Source organism: Arachis duranensis, chromosome 5, assembly GCF_000817695.3.
Source record: "Arachis duranensis cultivar V14167 chromosome 5, aradu.V14167.gnm2.J7QH, whole genome shotgun sequence".
In the NCBI taxonomy this organism is placed as follows: Eukaryota; Viridiplantae; Streptophyta; class Magnoliopsida; order Fabales; family Fabaceae; genus Arachis; species Arachis duranensis.
Genome location: NC_029776.3, coordinates 103,291,093 through 103,295,477, shown reverse-complemented (window position 1 = coordinate 103,295,477; position 4,385 = coordinate 103,291,093).

The following is a 4,385-nucleotide window of genomic DNA, read 5'->3' as shown; positions in this document are numbered from 1 at the left end:
TTCAAAACTAACCATAATCTTATCTTTAGGAATGATAAGATAACTACCTAGTTAAATTCGAATCAAATCTTAACAATAATTTAAATCTAGTCTAGAATCCTAACAACAAAATCTTATCTTTCTAGAAGAAATTAAATACTAACTAATCACATGATCTTGAATCTTCAGATAAGATTAAGGCTTTCTAAGAGTGCATATTGGAATTGGGCCTTGGCAAGTGTTGCATACTAGGAGTTTGGAGTTTTGGAGCCCGGGCGTGCTTCCTTTAGTTTGGGTGTAAACTCCAAGTAATTAATAAATAGTTAATTAATAAATTAATTTTTATTTAAAGAAATTAGGAAATTAAATTTGATAAGTTAGAAGTGTAGAAATAATTAAAATATGAATTTTAACACTAATTTTAAAGATTTTGGCCAAAAAATAGGCCAACGGGTTAGATTGATTAGATCAAATCCAAACCAAACCTAAGGCACAACATATATATGCATTAACCTTGAGCTTTTCAGCTTATTTTCATAAAGAGTTAGAGTTCCACGGTGAGAGAGGAAAGGGAGGAATGAAGACCTAAGCCAACTTCCAATTCAATCTTCAATCTTCTGTAACTTTCAATCCGGAGATTCGATTGACGAGTCGTCAGCGATCACGCATTCATCTCAGAATTCTCTACAAAACTCACTGAAAATTTTGGTAGGAAAATCTCAATTTCACACCCAGTTCCTCCTTTCCCAATTTCAAAAACTTTGAGTAAATGTGTTGATATTTTGTTAAATTTTGGTGTTTAGGATCAAATTAGCTTTGTGAATTTGTTGGGTCTTATCCCAAACGTCCGTTGGTAAGGTGAGAATCCTCTAACTCTAAAAAAAATTGTTGGTATAGCAAATTCTATGTTGATTTAGTCATATTTGTATGATATTAGATCAAATTATGTGTTATGAAGGCAAATTGATGGAATTGGAGACTTGGGAGTGAACATTGGAAGCTTGAGTTTGATTTCTTGTGGATGGATTTTTTATTTGGTGTACATTTGGAGCTTTGGATATTTGTGAAACGGTGTATTTGTGGCATTCCGAGTTTAGGGAGGAATCAACCAAGGTATGGTGTTGGTTTCTCGTAGATAATATATAATGTCACGTGAAAACTTAGGTTAGATGACCATAGGATATGTTAAAATGTACAATTATGTTAATGTTTAATAATCTTGATGAAAAATATTGAGTTAGCTTGAGAATAAATTGATTATTGGTTTTGTGATGAGGATGATGAATATGAACTATGATGGTTGATATATTGATGAATTATGTTGCTTGAATATGGATCGTTGGGTTGAACTTGATGAAATTGTATATTGGTGTCATAGAGTGAATGAGAAGTGTTAAGATAATAGTTTGGTTTGTTTTGGTGCTGCTTAGAGTTTGGAATGTTGGTATTGAGTAGAGAAATGGGTAAAAATAGAGGTTTGTGATTTTTGAAAAAAAAATAAATTTTGACCAAATTTCGGCTGGCCATAACTTGGCATCCAGATCTTTAAACTTTTCTAAACTTATTTTGAATGAAAATTGGATCCTTAAAGTTTACGCCATTTGAAGAACATATTAAAAATAATTTTTAACGAAAACGTTATGTTCGTCGAAAGTTTGGTATGTAAAAGTACTTTCTACAAAACTTAACAGTTTTTTACCATTTTTGAGGGGCATGCGTACGCGACACACACGTGACGCGGAAGATCTATTCTGTTCGAGGGGTCGCGTACGCGGGCAATAGTCACGTATGCGAGTGAAGCAAATGACACCCCGCGTACGCGCAGCATGGCATGCGTACGTGGGACCCTGTTTTGGAAAACATTACATTTTTGCAATTTAAACATGATTTCTAACTTCTAAATCTCTATAGTTACTTTATAAAGTACCAAATTTAGTTTTTAATTATGAGGAGAGGGATAAACTTAGAGAAGGAATTAACTTGGTAGTGAAGAAAGGTTTTGAAGTAATGAATTTGTGGTTGAAGAAGTACGGAAATGCTGATTTGTAAATGAATGACATATGTGATCGGGTAAGAGGCTGTGACGTTGTCCACTTGCTCCGGGAAAGAGATGAGAAAGAAGAATGATAAAAATTGAGTTTGAATTATGAAATTGAATAAATATAATAAACGAGGCATGATTATGGTTGATTGATGATGAGTACGTCTGTGTTTTCTCTCTGGTTGTAAGGGTGACAGAGCACCTATTTCCTCTAATGGTGACAGGGTACATATTTCCTCTAATAGTGATAGGACACTCTCCCTTTAACGGACAGCTGATATGCTGAGATATTTGCGCACAACAGAGAGACAATGCTCGAGTTAGTTACCGGACATGTTGAGTTGGCTGTATAACCGACAAATGAGTTCATTAGCCATAGGTGACGCCGGGACGTCACTTAGGTCACCAATCTTGGCGAGGTTAACAACCCCACTATGGTGAAAATAGCCATAAACCCACCTTGGTCGGCCAAGCCAATGATGCACCTCTTACTCTCAAAGAGCCTAGAGGAAAATAAGCACACAGCTTATTTCATATTCAAAAATAAACTTCAACTCTATTTTATAAATAAAAGGTACATGAGTTATTTATACTAGTAGGAAAAGGAAAAACCTTCCTAACTTGAACGATGTGGGACTAAAACATAACACAAAGTTCACTATCCTAAATAATATGGGACTTGTATTCCCTTATTACAATTAACTAATATAATTAACCTACTAACTCTACTTGCTCCTGCGTCATTCTCCCTGGGTTGAAAGAACTCCTGCGTGAAAAGACTTGTGATAGCAGATAATCGATCTCATTGATGAATCCACACCAAAAGATTGATTGATCTCATTGATGAATCCACACCAAAAGATCCTATTGGTGACTCCACACCAAAGACCCGCACTCACAAATCGGATAAAATTTTACAAGATCCGTGGCAGCAGACGATCTCATTGACGAATCCACACCAAAAGATCCCATTAGCAAATCCACGCCAAAAATCTGCACCACAAATCAAATAAAATTCTACTAAAGCAAGGTGAAGGCCATGAGAACCGACCTTACTCTGATACCAAACTGACGCCGGGACGTAGCTTGGGTCACCAATTTTGGCGAGGTTAACAACCCCACTGTGGTGAAAATAGCCATAAACCCATCTTGGTCGGCCAAGCCAAGGATGCACCTCTTACTCTCAAAGAGCATAGAGGAAAATAAGCACACAGCTTATTTCATATTCAAAAATAAACTTCAACTCTATTTTATAAATAAAAGGTACATGAGTTATTTATACTAGTAGGAGAAGGAAAAACCTTCCTAACTTGGACGATGTGGGACTAAAATATAACACAAAGTTCACTATCCTAAATAATATGGGACTTGTATTCCCTTATTACAATTAACTAATATAATTAACCTACTAACTCTACTTGCTCCTGCGTCAATAGGGCAGGCATACATCATATGCATTTGTTTGCTTTGCTTGAATTTGCTTTACTTGGGTTTGCCTATTTGATTATCTATGCTTAATTGCTATATGCTCTATCGGCTGTAATTGCATTCTATCTATGACTTTTTTTTGTCTGTATTGTTTGTCTGTGCAACTGAGATGTTCCTTGTCTGATGGAGGAGTGACAAGGATAGTTTCACCGGTGTTTCGGAGGGCTAGAGGAAGCAGGATTTGAAAGGTTAAGTTAGAATTTAAGTTATAACCTGAAACCTTAGATTATATAACTAAAATCTGGATTAGCTTATTCTTTAAGTTTAAATTCTGAGTGTCGGAATTCTAGGATCACCTCTGATTTTTTCGGTACCTTATATATTATGTACATAGGCACTTTTACCATGCTGAGAACTTTCGGTTCTCATTTCATACATATATTGTTGTTTTCAGATGCAGGACGTGATGCACCACACTAAGCATTCTAAAGACTCTTGAAAGCGAAGAACTATTTTGGAGCTCAGTATTTGTATTTTGTTGATATTTATATATGTAATAGATTCTCCACCTTATATATTTTATATTTTGTTGATATTTTGTATTTTGTTCCTCTTCGCAAGTCGAGTTTAGAGCTTGCTTATGTATCTATTATTTAAAAATTTATTTATATACTTGTTTCTTTAATTTTCTGTGTAAGCCTTCTATCCAATCGCCTTTTAAATGTGACGCATTTTCAATATTATTTTGATCAAAACCATAATTTTTTTCCAATAGTCAAAGGTCTGATCTCAAGTTTATATGGTTAAAAGAATATGTCTAACTATTTTTTGTATAACATATCCTATTTACAAACCAATATGTAATATATGTCTAACCATTTTCTTTTAAATGACTAAATGAAATATGTGTATATTTTTTTTCGATATATATATATAT